Source organism: Odocoileus virginianus, chromosome 10, assembly GCF_023699985.2.
Source record: "Odocoileus virginianus isolate 20LAN1187 ecotype Illinois chromosome 10, Ovbor_1.2, whole genome shotgun sequence".
Taxonomy (NCBI): Eukaryota; Metazoa; Chordata; class Mammalia; order Artiodactyla; family Cervidae; genus Odocoileus; species Odocoileus virginianus.
Genome location: NC_069683.1, coordinates 42,418,719 through 42,436,158, shown reverse-complemented (window position 1 = coordinate 42,436,158; position 17,440 = coordinate 42,418,719). Strand labels below are relative to the sequence as shown.

The 17,440-nt window shown below is 44.3% G+C and overlaps 1 protein-coding gene and 1 long non-coding RNA gene across 4 annotated transcripts in view; one reads left to right on the top strand and one right to left on the bottom strand.

Moving 5' to 3' along the window:
* The window catches only part of CLMP (CXADR like membrane protein), a 99,835-nt gene that overhangs the window by 44,688 nt on the left and 37,707 nt on the right, over positions 1 to 17,440 (bottom strand). The gene's annotated exons all lie outside the window — the stretch shown is intronic.
* On the top strand, positions 14,837 to 15,342 carry LOC139037023 (uncharacterized). The gene is made up of 2 exons (XR_011489805.1): positions 14,837 to 14,965; positions 15,196 to 15,342. It is a non-coding gene; the product is annotated as an uncharacterized lncRNA (long non-coding RNA).

The following is a 17,440-nucleotide window of genomic DNA, read 5'->3' as shown; positions in this document are numbered from 1 at the left end:
CAGGGCCAGGGAACTAGATCCCTCATGTTACAACTAAAAAAATCCTGCATGCAGCAGCAAAGATAGCACAGCCAAATTAAAAAAAAACAAAATAGAACTACAAGTTAAGTGAACATTACTTAAAAATTTAATAATCAATGACTTTTTTGCAAATAGAATCATAAAATGCAGAGGTAGGAGGAAACTTGTGGAACTTCTATGCTAATAGCTTATTTTATTGAGCGCTTGCTAAGAACTCTATAAACATTATTTTATTTAATCCTTAAAACTACTCTATAAAATAGCTTCAACTTTTATTTCCATTTTACAGATGATGAAACTGAGGCTTGGAAAAATCAAATAAATTTCCTAAGGAAATACAACTAGTAAATGGCCCAGCCAATAATTGAACTACGATCTGTTGTTTGGAGTTAGTGGTCACTACTACTTCTCACTTAGCCACTTTACCTTATGAATTAGACAACTGAGAATCAGGTCACACTGATTAAGGTTAATGGCAAATTTAGGACTAGAATTCAGGCTTTCTGACTTCTGGGGCACTATGTGTTGCTCTCACATCTAATCCTCCCACCCCTGCCTTTTCATCAAAACACCCATTATTCCTCCTTCGGAGCTCCGGGCCCAAAATACAAGAGAAATAAATATAATTTAGAGAGCCAAGAATTGCATTTCGTCTCCTGCTTTGTTTAGCATTCAAAACCACGAAGCCACATAGAAGACACTGCCTACTCTCAGAAAAGAGTCATCTTAAGGCAGGATTGAGTGGAACTCTCCCTTTAAAGGAATGCAGATGGTGAGAAAGGAAATGTATTAAAGGGAAAAGGAGGCAAAGAAAGTTAGGGTGAGGGTAGAGGATGACCATGGTTTTCATGTCTCGGAGATTTGAAACTCTGGAGCCCAAGCAAAAGAATACAGGTGAGGGACTTCCCTGGTGGTGGTCCAGTGGTTAAGATTGTGCTCTGGCAATTCAGGGGGCCCAGGTTCGATCCCTTTCAGGGAACTAGATCCTGCATGCCACCACTAAGAGTTCACATAAAGCAACTTTAAAAAAAGGATCTTGAATCTCACACCACAACTAAGACCCAGTGCACCAAAATAAATAAATATAAATTTTTAAAGCTGCTTAAAAAAAAGGAATGCAGGTGATGTAAGTGCCCCAGGAGACCTCAAACCGCCCTTTTGTGACAAAGATCAGTTCCTATCTTCCTACTCATAGCCCCCAGGGCTTCTCAGAACCACTTGAGAGGTGCTGGGAAGTGGATCCAAGGGCATCAAGACTCTGGAGTTCTGCCCTGCCCTCTGGAAAGGTTTGGTAAAGTTAAAATGAAAAAATTTGTTGCAACTCGAGCAATGTTATTAAGAAGAGAAACATTATGGACTGGATACCGTCAAAGCAGGTCAGGAGGGAGAAGAGCAGTGTGGGCCCCTTCCTCTCACACAGGGTGAAGTCCCCTAAGGGATGTTCTCACCCAGACACAAAGGAGCCCACCTTCCCTGGCTGGCACTCATCGTGACTGGCATCATTCCTATGGCCTGCACCAGGTCGAGGAATGTGAAGCAAGCATTTTGAACAATGAACACTAAGCTGTTGGAAATGGTTGCAGGAAAAACAAACTAGTTCAGGAGTCAGAAAATGTGTACAAATCTAAAGCTTGGTTGAAAGTTTTTCTAAACACATCATGGTATACATGTGTGTACCATCTTCACCCAGAGACAAAAAAGTGGACCCAAGATCTACAAAATCACTGTTTTTCTTCCCCAGCTATATTTCAAAACTAATATACATCATTCCAAAATCGGATGAAAGTACACGATTGTTTTTCCTTCCCCCAAATTAGTTTAATCATTTAGTTTTAGTTCTGTGTTCTCCTTCCTCAATCATAAAAGGTATAGAAATTCCCTTGCCCCATCTGTTGCATTAAGAAATATTTCCTGGGGGTAGTTCTCTGGTGGCCAGTGGTTACGAATCCACTTGCCAATGCAGGGAACACGGGCTTGATCCTTGGTCTGGCAACTAAGAACCCACAAGCCATGGGGCAACTAAGCTTGTGTGCCACAACTACTGAGCCCTCAAGCCCTAGATCCCGTGCTTTGCAACAAGAGAAGCTACCGCAATGAGAAGCCTGCATACTGAAACTAGACAGTAGCCCTCATTCCCTGCAACTAGAGAAGGCTCAAGAGCAGCAACAAAGATACAACACAATCATAAATTTTTTTTTTTTTTAAAGAAACACTTCCTGAGACTTCCCTGGTGGTCCAGTGGTTAAGACTCTGCGCTTCCAACGCAGGGGGTGCAGATTTGATCCCCAGTCTGGAAACTAAGATCCTACATGTAGCACAGCATGTTGAAAAGATTAAAAAAGAAAAGAAAAAGAAATATTTCCCAGTAGCCATAGAGGTTAAAAAATAAATAGGAAAAAGAATATTTTGAGGCATGGAGGAAATTTTTAACTTCTGTTAGTTTCATTTTATGTGTTTAAGATTTATTGCTATTGTTTAGTCACTAAGTTGTGTCAGATTCTTTATGACCCCATAGATTACATAGCCCACCAGGCTCCTTTGTTCATGGGATTTCCAAGGCAAGAATATTGGAGTGGGTTGCCATGTCCTTCTCCAGGGGAACTTCCAGACCCAGGAATCAAACTCAACGTCTCCTGCCTTGGCAGGTGGATTCTTTACTGCTGAGCTACCAGGGGAGCCTGTATTTAAGATTAGGAGCAAAACAAAACAAAGAACAGTAACAACAAAAAAAGCCTGCAACTTTCTCCCTCCAGAATCTTAAAATAATAAGTATAAAAACAGTATGGAGAGTGGTCACCTGAGCAGGCTTAAGTCAGGTTGAGTCCTGATTCTGCCTTTTTTTTTTTTTTTAAGTCATCTGTATTTGTTACAACTTTTTAAAGCAGAATGTGACTTGAGCACTACATTTCCATTCACAAAACTTGCTCCAAGTTACTTTTCCAGCGGCTTTACAACATGCTTGAGCAGGCTTATAAGTTTGCTACTCTAAACAATATTTTTCTTTGGAAAACAAGCTCTATGTATGGACAGCGACTCCAATCAAGTTGGTTCAGCTTAACACACTAACTTCTAGAGGCCTGGCACATGCAGTCATAACTACAGGGGATGGAAGTTTTAAAAAGTATATCCCAGAAGATGAAAACTTGCTTTAACAAGTGTTTCTTTTAAACATCACGGTATATACTGATTCTGCCTTTTATTGATACTATGTGGCTTTAAGATCCTTAAACTTGTCTAGACCTTGTTTTATAATCTGTAAATTATATAGTAGTAGTCCCTTTTCCATAGGGTTTTTATAAGGATTAAACAAAGGGACGCTTGTTTTAAAGCACATTGTATGAACTATGTTTTAGCTGTAATTATAAGGAGTACAAAAGTGGAAAGAAAGTAGTCATTCTAGGGAGAGCGAGGACATATAGGTAAGCAACCTCTAAGGAAGGAGTGGAATTAAGCTCTGAGGCAGGGCCTCTGCTAGGACAAACAACATCTTTTTCGAGCAAATTGCAGAAAAATATGATTTATATCTTCCTCTGTGCTGATTCACTCTGATGCCAGGGCAATTTGACAATTTGATGCAATCAAGCAGGCAGCAGCTCTTATTAAGGAACTCATCAAAGGAAATATTAGCAAATTGTCAAAGACAAATACTTCAGGATCCCACTTATTTGTGGAATAGGGACAGCTTTTTGGAGGGTCGATGTGGAGAAGGCTATTTCCTAAATAACAGCTTCTCCAGTGTTTCCTATTTCTCTGTGCTCTGTGGTTATCATTGAGGACTAAGGAATGCCAGAGTTGCTGGATGACCTGGAAATATGTTCAGGGTAAGATGGGAAATTTCCAGAAACTTAATCATAGAGTTGACACGGATCTGGTGACTGGAAATGAGCTGGAAAAGTAAGATTAGGCCAGACCAGGAAAAGTTTGCCTGATTTACTAAGAAGACTAGAGTTTATCCTTGATGCATAAGTAATAGGGAGATGCATAAGCGTTTTTAAGCAGGGATGTTACATGCTTAAATTTATACTCTAGCATGAGAACTCTGTTTACCTGTGTGACAAATGGACTGCAAGGGGAGAGCTTGGTTCATGGAAGCCAGATGCGATAAACCCAGTAGCAGCAATAAATAAATAAACTACTTTTGACCTCGTGAAAATCTTCCTTTCTGCTATTTGCCTCGAGGCCAACAGAATACCTGAGAAACGTGTCAAACATCCTTGTAATGTTTGCGCTGACATTCTCAAAAGTAAAGCATTTCTGTGCAAATGGCCAGTCTGTTATAGAGTTGGTAAACCATATCTATGGAAGGTCAAGGCTAACGACTGAAAGTTAATATCCCAAGAGAGAAGTACAGTGGAAAACAAAACAAAACTGAATGAGGACAAAAAACTGAATGAGGTGTCTGTCAAAGATATTTTTCAGGATACAGGCTGGATATTGAATTGTCTGAAGTAAGATGACTGCCCATAGGTTTTCATTACCAGTGTAACAGTTCCTGCCTGGAACCTAGCTTATTACTTTTAAGCGATGCATCTGCAATGTAGGTCCAAAGTTTAACTGTAACTAGTGACTAGCCCTAAGTGGAATCTTACTTATGGGCTGTCTGGCTAGACTTCTGGTTTTAAGTGCAACCGGCTGTCAACACAGACTGACAGGGTTTGTCTCCTCATTCCAAACTGGGTAAGTAAATCTCCTTCCCTGAGCCCATGCCTACTTCCCTGAACCCAAGAGAAGTTTCCAGCAACTCCTCTTTATGCTAGAGCATCAAACTGGAATTGATGAATTTGGAATGCTGGATTTTCCTTGCAGTCCGTTGTTTTAAAGTTCACCAAGTGGTATCAAAGTCAGAGGACGGGATCTCAGCGGGAGGAAGGGAGGGAGACGGAAGTGAGAGGGGAGTAAGGCTGGCGGACGGCAGGGTCCCAGAGGGGAGATGGCCATCTCCTAAGAATAAACAGTTTCACCAGAGGTCGCGCTGGGGACATCTGCTGGTTGTTTGCTTTGGACAGCGGCGGCCAAGAGGTCTCAGGGTTAGTGGTCCCCAGAGATCCCGAGCGGGCCCCAACCCAGCAGCCTGGCTCCTTGCGCAGCTGCTGGAGCCTGCAGCGGGTCGCCTGGGGCTGCCCTGCGATTTCCGGAATTTCACAGAAGAGGGTTAGGCCAAGCCCCAGGGCAGCCACCCGCTAGGGGCCCAGCTCCTCGCAAACAAAGAAATCAAAATCGGCTTGAGCTGCCCTGGAGCTGCCGGGGCTTCTGTTCGGGGATTGAAACAGACCCCGAAGGAGCGCCCCGTCCCGCCCCTCCCCCAGCCTTACTCCGTCTGTTTCCACAGTCTGATGCTCTAAGGGCCCCAGACACCCCCCTCCCCCAATCTCCCAGCAGAAAAGCAGAAAGAGCAGTTAAGTTGCTTTTCCCTTTAAAGAAAAAAAGGAAGTTATGAATGTAATTCCACCCCCACCTCCATCCCAAATGCCCAGAATCACCCAGGCCCCGAGCCTCTGCGGGGAGTCCTTTCCTAGATTTCTCTACCTACAAGAGACCTCAATTTCCTCACAAAACAGAAAGGAGGGGTGAATTTTTTTTTTGATGGTGTGGGAGGGGGTGGTGAGGCATATTTATCAATATAGTATAAGATACACGGTAATCTTTTTAAATTTTAAAACTTCATGAAGTTCGAAGGTTAATCCATAACTACAGTCTCATCTTTAAAAAAGGAAACCCTTCAAGGTCTCCCTCAAACCCTTTCTCCTTAATCCTCCCCCTCCCCCCCAAGTCATTCATAAAAGTTATTAATTTGGGGCCTTTCCTGATGGCTCAGTGGATAAGAATTCACCTGCCAATGCAGGAGACAGGAGCTAGGTCCCCGATCCAGAAAAGATCCCACATGCCACGGAGCAACAAAGCCGGCCCAGCAACAAAGACCCAGCACAGCCAAAATAAATAAATTTTTTTTTAAAGTTATTAATTTGGGAATCCCCTGGCAGTCCAGTGGTTAAAACTCCACCCTTCCACTGCAGGTGGCGTGGGTTTGATCCCTGGTTGCGGAACTAAGATCCCGCATGACATACAGCACAGCCCCCCCCAAAGTTATTAATTTTATTACTATTCTAGATTTCTTCTTTCAAGCCTGCTGTCCACATCTCATCGTTGTGGTCTCCACAGATCCAGGGAGGGGCATGTCAAGAACCCAGCAGAGGCTTCTGACAGCCTATTCCCTGTGTGGGAGCACAAATGAGTTCTAGTTCCTACTCCCCAATTTTTCTTGCAAGCTGCTTAAGTATTGTTGTTGCTCAGTCATTAAGTTGTATCTGACTCTTTGTGACCCCATGGACTGCAGCACGCTAGGCTTCCCTGTCCTTCACAATCTCCTGGAGTTTGTTCAAACTCATGCCCATTGAGGCAGTGATGCCATCCAACCATCTCATCTTCTTTTGCCTCCTTCTCCTCTTGCCCTCAATCTTTCCCAGCAACATCAGGGTCTTTTTCAATGAGTCATTTCTTCGAATCAGGTGGCCAAAGCATCCATTCTTCGGCACTTAGCCTACTTTATGGTCCAGCTCTCACATCTGTATGTGACTGCTGGAAAAATCATATTCTGTATGTTTAGGGCTAAATAAAACATATTAAAATTATTTCATCTGTTTCTCCATGCTTTAACAAGACTACTAGAAAATGTTAAATTACAAGTGGGCTCACATTCTTCTATATTTTCTATTGGACAGCATTGCTTTTCAGTAACATTAACTTTGAGACTTCCCTGGTGGTTCAGTGGCTAAGACTCCGAGCTTCCAATACAGGGGGCCCGCCCAGGATAGATCACTGGATTGATCACAGGGCTTCCCTGGTAGCTCAGCAAGTAAAGAATCTGTTTGCAATACAGAAGATCCCGGTTCGATTCCTGAGTCAGGAAGATCCACTGGAAAGGGGACAGGCTACCCATCTCCAGTATTCTTGGGCTTCCCTGGTGGCTCAGCTGGTAAAGAATCCTGCAAAGTAGAGGACCTGGTTTGGGAAGAGCCCCTGCAGAAGGGGACGGCTACCCACTCCAGTATGCTGGCCTGGAGAATTCCACGGACTATACAGTCCATGGGGTCACAAACAGTCAGACATGACTGAGCAACTTTCACGGAACTAGGTCCCACATGGTGCAACTATGAGTTCTCAGGCTGCAACTAAGGGTCCCAAGAGCCAGACATCCCTGGTGATGAAGTGAGCTGTGCTCCTGACCGTGTGATAAAGGATGACATGGAGCTTCTGCTTCTGAGCCCTAGTGAGCCTGATGAACGCACCTGGAGGAGCACCTACTGCATCACCCTGTCACATTGCATATCCCCGCCTGCCTGACAACTCACACCTGCTGCCCTCCCAGGGGAAGAAGACTCTCCACCCCCACAAGCCTGGTTCTGGGCCAAGCTCAGGGAGCTCCCAGCTGCCTCAGTATCTTCTGCTCCTTAAGTACACGCCCACCACCCTAGGGGAGGCTCTCAGCAGACCCCCAGCATTATTTTCTCTCAGTTCTAATATGAGGCTATAATTCTAGACATTCATAAAGGTACACATATCCCATAGAGGATTAGAAGAGGGCAGTGGGAAAGGAGTACATCAAGGCTGTATATTGTCACCTTGCTTATGTAACTTACACGCAAAATACATCATGCAAAATGCCAGGCTGGATGAAGCGCAAGGGAATCAAGATGGCCGGGAGAAATATCAAAAACCTCAGATAGGCAGATGACACCACCCTTATGGTAGAAAGCAAAGAAGAACTAAAGAGCCTCTTGATGAAAGTAAAAGAGGAGAGTGAAAAAGTTGGCTTAACACTCAACATTCAGAAAACTTAAGATCATAGCATCTGGTCCCATCACTTCATGGCAAATAGATGGGGAAACAAGGGAAACAGTGACAGGCTTTATTTTGGGGGGCTCCAAAATCACTGCAGATGGTGACTGCAGCCATGAAATTAAAAGACACTTGCTCCTTGGAAGAAAAGCTATGACCAACCTAGACAGCATGTTAAAATGCAGAGACATCACTTTGCTGACAAAGGCCCACATAGTCAAAGCTATGGTTTTTTAGTAGTCATGTACGCATGTGAGAGTTGGGCCATAAAGAAGGCTGAGTGCCAAAGAATTGATGCTTTTGAACTGTGGTGTTGGAGAAGACTCTTGAGAGTTCCTTGGACTGCAAGGAGATCCAATCAGTTGATCCTAAAGGAGATCAGTCCTGAACATTCATTGGAAGCACTGATGCTGAACTGAAGGCCACCTGATGTGAAGAGCTGACTCACTAGAAAAGATCCCGATGCTGGGAAAGATTGAGGGCAGGAGGAGAAGGGGATGACAGAGGATGAGATGGTTTGGTGGCATCATCAACTCAATGGACATGAGTTTGAGCAAACTCTGGGAGATGGTGAAGGACAGGGAAGCCTGGCACGCTGCAGTCCATGGGGTCGCAGAGTCGGACAGGACTGAGCAACTGAACAATAACAACAGCAGCAAGGTGCGGCTGTCTGGTCCCTGTCTTTGTCATTTTCACAGGAGCTATGCATTAAAACAAACTGATTTAGATCACAGTTATACCCTGGGGATATAAAAAGGAAGGTCAGGTGTTCCAGTCCACTTGGATGTCTCAACAGACACTGAGGAGAACAAGTCATGCTGAAGTGCTCAGGTACTCCCCTTTCACTCCATCCCCTTTCTATCTTTTAATTAAAATATAGCTGACGTACAATAACATGCTAGTCAGGTGTGTTGCATAGTGATTGGACATTTGCATCCCCTATGAGATGACCACCACGGTAAGTCTACTAACCAGTGGTCCCCACATAAAGTTATTGCGATACTATTGATCATATTCCGTATGCTGCATATTACATCCCTGTGGCTTATTTATTATGTAACTAGAGGTTTGTACCTCTCACCACCTTTCTTTAAAAGTGGATTTGTCCATTTAGCAGGTGTTCTGGGGGCTCCGCTGAGATGCAGCTGGGGTGAGAGCAGGAGAGAGGAAAGGAGGTCATCTAGGAGCTTGTGGGGAAGGACCCTGGAGCACTGGTGGGCTGAGGCCGTGGAACAGAAACTACTGGTTTCTGCCTATAAATCTGTTCCTTGAAACAAGCTATTTCCCATCACTGGTGCCACCTCCCCAGAAACTCTGTACAAAAAAGTCCATACGTGAAAAAAGCTGGTGCCTGGAGTGACCTAGTGTGCAAACCACTTCCTTGAAGTCTCCTGGTTTTACAGAGATGTCTGTTAAGTATATGACTGTTTACCTGCTTCAGAGCACACCTGTGAAATCACTGACACTTGTCCTCAAGGCTCCTCGCCTCTGCTTTTTATGCTCTCTCCCTCTGCATTGGTGTCCCCACCGGGTCACTCTCATTCATTCATTCATTCAAAAAGTGGTCACTGACCTTCTAACTACAGAAGCCTTTTACTAGGTACTGAGTATGCTTGCAAAGATGAATAAAATACTATCACTTTCCTGGAGGAACTCACGTTCTGGGGAGGGAGGAGATATATGAATACAATTATAGTGCAACATACTAAGTGCTTGTGAGAGACACAGAGGAACAGAGCTGCACTTAGGTTCTCCTTGCTCGTACTTACCCAGGTCAAGGAGGAATCTGATCAATTAATTCCTGCTGAGGTACAGAAGCCTGGTGAGAACCTAATGTGCTACCTTTCCCAGGGGTATTTTTGCTAATTTCATAGCATCTTCGTTCTTAGCATATCTATTAATCAGAACCAACACAGTATGTCTGTTTAAATTTCTCCACTTCTGGCACCACTCCCCTCATTCAGGCGTTCATCAGCTTTACTCCTGTTCTGATTTCTAACAGTTCCCTGCCCCCTGCCTCTCCGCTCTCTAAAGCCTTCTTCACAGCCTGTCAGATTAATTTGCCCGCAGCACAGTTCTGATTGTAGCCCTTACATCTGCTGGTCAAGCCATTTAAACTCTCACCACTTCAACTTACTCATTTGTAGGATGGTTGTAATGATGCCCTGCTGATTTCATTAAATATCTATGGTGAGGAAAGGGGATAATGTTTATGAAAAATCTTAATAATCATAAGAGGCTGTTCACATACATTATTATTATTCTTATTTTACTATGCGGTTTAAAAGCCTTCAGTGGGAGACACACTCTCTGCAGCCCAGCCCTCCATACTTGAGTTTCAGCTTACATCCTCAAATTCTTCACCTCTCCTTTCCTACAAAATGGATGCTACATTCTTACAAGGTCAGTGTAGTCAGCTTCCTCTGAGCACATCTTCTTACAACCCCATCTGGACCATTTCCCAAGCTATTTCTCCCACCTGGAGTGCCCTGGCCTCCATCAGACTCCCTCTACTTTCATCCAAGCCTCACTCTCCTGTCTTTCCTTAGTTAGCTTTCCTTACTTAGCTGTCTCAGTCCCATCAACAGATGAATGGATAAAACAGATGTGGTATATATATAGGCTTCCCAGGTGGCGCTAGTGGTAAAGAACCCACCTGCCAATGCAGGAGGCATAAGAGACATGGGTTCAATCCCTAAGTCAGGAAGATCCCCTGGAGGAGAGCATGGTAACCCACTCCAGTATTCTTGCCTAGAGAACTCCCATGGGCAGAGGAGCCTGGTGGGCTACAGTCCATAGGTTGCAAAGAGTCGGACACAACTGAAGCAAATGAGTGCGCGCGCACACACACACCCACGCGCGCGCGCGGGCAGGAGCATATTACTCAGCCATCAAAAATAATGAAATAATGCCATTTGCAGCAATATAGATGGACCTAGAGCCTGACATACTGAGTGAAGTAAGTCAGACAAACATCGTAAGAGATACTTACATGTGGAATCTAAAAAAATGATATGAATGAAACTATTTACAAAACAGAAGCAGACTGATAGACTTAGAGAACAAACTTATGGTTACCAGCAGAGAAGGAGAGGGAAGGGATAGTTAGGGAGTTTGGGATGGACATGTACACACTGCTATATTTAAAATGAATCATCAACAAGGACCTACTGTATAGCACATGGAACTCAACTCAATGTTATGGATAATAACCTAAACGGTAAAAGAATTTGAAAAAGAATAGATACATGTGTATGTATAACTGAATCTCTTTGCTATATACCTGAAGCTAACAACATTGTTCATCACCTATAGACGCCAATATAAAATAAAAAGTTACAAAAGTAAAAATAAAAGCCTCTTCAAACCACTCAGGGTCATGGCAATTTCTCCATTTCCTGAGTCCCTTCCTGTAACAGTACATACCTGGCATGTAGCACAGCCACCTAATTGATAGACTTACATAACTTTTCTCATGGATGTGAATTGTCCCCTCTTCTAAACTAGACAGCCCCTCTTATGGGCTGATTTCTGTCCTACCCAATTCATATGCTAAGGTCCTAACCCTCAGTACCTCAGAATGTGAAGGTACTTGGAGATAGGGTCTTTACAGAGGTAACTGACATAAAACTAGGTCCTTAGGATGGGTCTTAATTCAATATTATAGGTGTCTTTTTAAGAAGACAAGGGGTCTTCCTTGGTGGTCTGGTGATTAAGAATCTGCTGCTGTCACAGGGGACACAGACTCTCTCTGGTCCTGGAATATCCCACAGGCCTAATGGAGCAACTAAGCTGGTGCGCCACAACTACTGAGGCCGTGCCTACACAAGAGAGGCCACCACAGTGAGAAGCCCATGCTCTGCAATTAGAAAGCAGCCTCTGCTCGCTGCAGCTAGAGCAAGCCTGAATGTAGCAACGAAGACCTAAGCAGTCAAAAACAAATAAATAAATAAATTTTTCATAAAGAACCTAAAAACATCAAACCAAAGGATAGACAGATGACAGACTGTGTCAGGGGTTCCCAAGAGCATTAAAAAAAAAAAAAAAAAGAAGAGAAGGTTAGAACCTAGACAAGTACAGAAGGAAGACCATATGAGGACAGAGGGAGAAGATAGCTATATACAAGACAAGGAGAGATGCTTCAGAAGAACTCAGTCCTGCAGATATCTTAGTCTTGGGCTTCCAGCTTTCCAGAACTGTGAGAAAATCCATCCCTGCTGGTCTCATCACCCAGTATGTGGTTGTTAGGACAGGCCTAGCACAATAATCCTCCCATGATGGAGGCCCTGAACGGCAGCCACTTCGGATTTTCTCCAAAGCTCTAACTAGGCGATTATTTGCCAAGTACCTTGTCATTTTCCCCTTCTCCTCCATCTTTCCCTCTGTATCTTTTCATGTTGTATATCACTTATGTCCCCACCAGGCGGTGCATTCTGAATGTTCAGGACCACATCTTCTATTACACATACTTGGGGGTCCAATGAGGGACTTGCAGCACAGAGGTTGTATAAGAAATGTCTGAAGGGGAAGCATGTTGAAAAAAGTGTTTCAGCCATTGGGCTGATACAGATTGCCCTCAAAGGAAGTTGACTGAGGACATTTGTTCTTTTTTCTAAAGGTTTTCTCTAGGAAACGGGATCTCTTGCCTTGAAACGCATCTGGCTGAGAGAGTACAGAGCAATGACATTAACTGTAATTGACATTAAAGCATCTCCCTGGACCAATGTTGATGGGGCTCCCAAGGTTTCCGGGCTCGTGTTGCAGGAAGCACTGACATTCAAGCTTGCCCATCGTCTGGAACACTGAACGCCTCTCCTCTCCCCAGGCGCAGAGCTGCCTCCAGGGTTTCAGCAAATAAGAGTTTCAGCTATTTTCTCTTTACGGAGGAAGGCACAAGTGAAAACTTTTATCTAATCTTTTTCTTTGAAGTTCCTTTTTTCTCCTGCCAGCTTTTCTCCTTTGAGTCCTATTGCCATGACCACATCTGTCCCTAGAGATCTACCTCGCCCACTTAAAATTTTGGCCCAAGTATGGAAAATAGAACGTCCTCTCTCCTTATACCAGTTAATAAATCAGAGGAACATTCAAAAAGAACTTTACTGTGAACTATAAGAGGAGTGAACATATATGTTTATATATAATGTGTAGATGAAATAGCCTGTATGTGCATGTGAGCATAACAATATTTATGAAGTATTTGTTTTTAAACAATTGGCCCACTTAAATTGCTCACAAGCACTATTATTTCCACCTCTAGGCTGAGAAAATTCCTCTTTAATTCCTTGCCTTTTCTTCCTTTGCTTCTTTTCCTTTTCAGAGATGGTACTGGAATTAAACAGTTGTCATATACCGACCTTCTGGGCAAAAGTGGGTCTTGGGCATTCCCTGGCAATCCAGTGGTTAGGACTCCACACTTTTACTGCTGAGGGCCCAGGTTCAATCCCTGGTGGGGGACCTAAGATCCTGAAACCCTTGAGGTATGGCACTGGGTTGCTGGCCCACCCCAGATGAATACGGAGCCCTTACACTCCTCAGCTCTCATTCTTCGCAGCAAGACAGAGATCATGCAGACCCATGATCATGCAGTCCTCCCACCCCTCCTCCACACAGTGGTGTTGGGGATGATGTCACTGCTTTATCCTGACTTGACTTCTGTTTGTCAGTGAGAAGCTAGTTTCTCTTTGTGATTGGAGTATGAACAGCAAACCTGAAGACAGAAAACTAGCTCCCTATCCGAAAGCTCTGACTAAATAGTCCTAGATCTTACAGGCATATGGGTTAGTGGGCCAGCCCTCCATGGAGGCCACACAAACAATGGCCTGTTCTGGGGTGTTAATGGGCCCACACTGGTGGGTCTGGAGGTCTTGCCCATTTGTGCTATTCATGGAACCAGAGCCTCAAGAAGGTAGATATTTTATCCTGGAATTTTATCATGTTAGTCTGAAAGGTACCACAGTTCTTTTACCATGTCAGATATCATGAGGCAGACCATAGCACATCAGATAAATAAGGCAACAACTTAGATTTAGGGGATGATCATTGGTTTGGAATTTGGAGGTCCACCTCCAAATTTGAGTCCTAGTTCTATCACTAACTAATCTAAATGACCTTTCATCTTTCTGGGCTTCTAAGATGAGAATGGCTTTGCTTTTCACTGACATTATCACAACTCACTGTGGAAACACTGATGGTCTCTCACTGATCAGAAGTCTCTCACTGCCCATCATATAACTGATGGGCAGTTATACATACCTTTGATGAATTTAATGGAAATGAATTATGTACTTAGTGTAATTTGGAGGAATCAAAAGTATCCTAAATATGGGTCTCACTGGGAGAAAGACAATAGAAAGAACTTTGGTGGTTAAAAAAGTTGGGGATTATTAGATAGATGATAAAGAAATCCTCGTAACTCTGAAATTCTAGAATCCTGATTGTGTCTGTATTATCATTGTACAAGAAAAGTATGTGAAACCTGGGCAAGTGAAAGTGGAAATAGCAAGGTGGTGAGAGACTAGAGAAGATTGGGGAGGGAAAATGTATTTAGTTGATGATCATGATTTGTGACTCAGCAAATCTATTCTTTCATGTAATACAATCCTCCTATGAGGAAGGTATTATTAGCCTATTGATGGAGACACAGACTCAGAAAGGTTTAGTATTTGCAGAACTCACAAGTGTGGAGCTGGGGTTTGACTTTAGCTCCAAGTCTGTGGATTTTAAAAACATATGTCCTTTTTTGGATACCATCTCATCATGTCTTTTCATGCAGAGACATGGCAGGCAGCCTCCCTGCTCTGGCCCTCAATGACTGGCCTCCTGGCATTCACATGTCTCTGTATAGTTTCTTTCTACACTGAATAGAATCAGTCTTTGTAAGCAATGGGGTTTTGTAGAAATGAAGGTGTGTGATTTCTGACAGTGGGTCATCAACACATTGTGACTTCTACCTTGCTTTCTTGGATTGCTCTCTCTCAGCAACACAGGCATCATGGCATGAGGATGATAAATCAGTGCATGGAAAAGCCCACATGGGGAGGAACTGAGCCTTCTGCCTACAACCAGCATCATGTAAATATGCCATCCTGGAAGCTATTGCGGACCTAAGGTTTGTGTCCCCCAAATTCACATACTGAAGCCCTAACTCCCCTCACAGCATGGCCACATTTGGAGATGAAACCTCTAAGGAAGTAATTAAAGTTAAGTGAGGTCATGGGGTGGGGGTGGGGGGGCTAATGATTAGTGTCCTTCTAAGAAGAGAATCAGAGAGCATACACACATCTCCCTCCCTCTCTCTCCATCTCCCCCTCTCTCCCTCCCTATACCCATGTACCAAAGAAAGGCCATGTGAAGTCATAGAAGGAGGTGCCATCTGCAAGCAAGGAAGAGAGCCTTCAGAAGAAATCCATTTGCTGGCACCTTGATCATGAATTTCCAACCTCCAGAACCACGAAAAAATAAATGTGTTTCTTAGCCAAAATATCAAGCCACTCAGTCTGTGATATTTTGTTATCACATTAGCCTGAGCTAATTCATACCAAAGAAGCAGATTGATCCTTCGGCCCCAGCCAAGCCTTCAGATGACTGTAGCCCCAGCTTGACCGCAAACTCAGGGTCCCGAGCCAGAACCAGCTGGGTAAGCCTCTTCTGAATCCTTAACTCACAGAAACTGTGAAATAAGAAATGCATGTTGTTTTAAGTCACTTAATTGGAGGGCGGATGCTTCTATATGCAGCAATAGATGACTGATGCAAGAAGTGAGGGAGAGGGCTGTTTAGGACCACGCAGTACCCGAAGGGCATTTTGCATAGCTGAAGGAAAAACACATCATTTGTGAGACTTCACCTGTGGGACAGAGCCAAGCTATGTTTCATCCCCCAGGTGAACTCTTAAGACAAGGCTTCCTGGGATTTCCTGGGTGGTCCAGTGGTTGGGGCTTTGAGCTTCCAATGCAAGAGGCACAGATTTGATTCCTGGTCAGAGAACTAAGGGGCTTCCCAGCTGACTCAGTGGTAAAGAATCTGCCTGCCAGTCATCTCCCAAAAGATGCTTCCTTCCTCCTGGAAATACCTGCTAAGCATTCCCAGCAGCAGTGCATATAGCTTACTGCATATGGTTCCAGGGGAAATCTCCTCAAATATTACTACTTGGATACTCTCTTTCCTGATCTCTGTCTTTTATTTTGCTAACAAATTATTCTGGTTAATATTTCTATTGAATGCTGAAGTTTATGACCAAGTTAATGTTTAAGAGTTTCAGGAGTGGGATAGTCCACTGATAGTCCAGGGGTGAAGAATCCACCTACCAATGCAGGGGACAGGTGTTCAATCCTTGGTCTGGGAAGATCCCACATGTCACAGAGCAACTAAGCCTGTGTACCACAATTATTGAGCCGGTGCTCTAGGGCCTGGAAGCCGCAACTACTGTAGAGCCCGTGCATTGCAACTAGAGAAAGCCTGTGTACAGCAATGAAGACCCACTGCAGCCAGGAGAACGATGGAATCACAGGTGTTAAATACCAATTTATCAGCTGGCTCCTTATTCTAAAATAAAATTAAGAGGAACTGGGAGAGGAGGTCACAATGTCTGAAAAGGTTTAGGAAAGCAGGCCTGAGCTTAAATAATCCGAGTTCAGGAAAATCCGGGAACATTAGAGCTAGGATGTCTCAGAAATGCCCCAGGGCAAGCTCTCTGTCTCTCGATAAAGAAGAAACGAAGGCCCAGTGGCTGACTCACTTGCCCGAGTGTACATGACGTGCGTGTGAATGATGGAGCAGAGGCTGGAGCTCTGGCTTTTGGATTCAGTGCAGACTGTCCTATCTCAGGGTTGGGGGGAGAGCGCCAAGCCACTGCTTCTTCTGCAGGGGATCCCGACGTCTCCCAGCTCTGCACTACCTCCCTCCCCGCAGCCATTTCTTCCTTAAATGATTTTTCTCCCCTGCTCCTTCCTACGCGGTCCCTTCTGCACAGACAGCCCTCTCCCCAGGCCTGCTCTGGCAGGTTTCCATCACTCAGCCCACTTGAAAGCACCCTCTGCCGCTTTGCTAAACCTCTGATACCCAGCCAGGCTTTGTCAGGTAGGAAGGTGGGGGAAGGGAGAGTGCCCTCGCGATGGGGTGAGGCGACTGGGGCTCTACTATCGATCGGCCACCAAAGATCTGCCCTGGAATATTAGGCAAGTCACGTACTGCTTCTCAGCCTTGGAGTGCCCTTCCAATTACAGTCCGCCGCCCCATCAATCAGAGAGAGCCGTCCCTTTTAACGAGTGAGCTAGCTAACTCTCAGCATGCCTACATAATGGAATGCTGCAGTCTTAATAAAATGCCTCTCTCCTGGAGGAGACTAAGAGTGAGAACAATGGTGGAGAATTCAGACACTCTGGACGCTGCTGGAAATCAGCCTTGGGGACTTCAGGGACAGTGCCAGCTCAGCCTGACTGTTTTGGTAGGACCCAGTCTCTGAGCTGGGCCTCACCATCTCCCTTTTTAAAAGGCACTATTCATTATTCTCATATATGTTATGCCATCAGGTATATGATTTTAGTTTTGCAATAAATCACAAAGCCAATAGAGTACCTGAATAT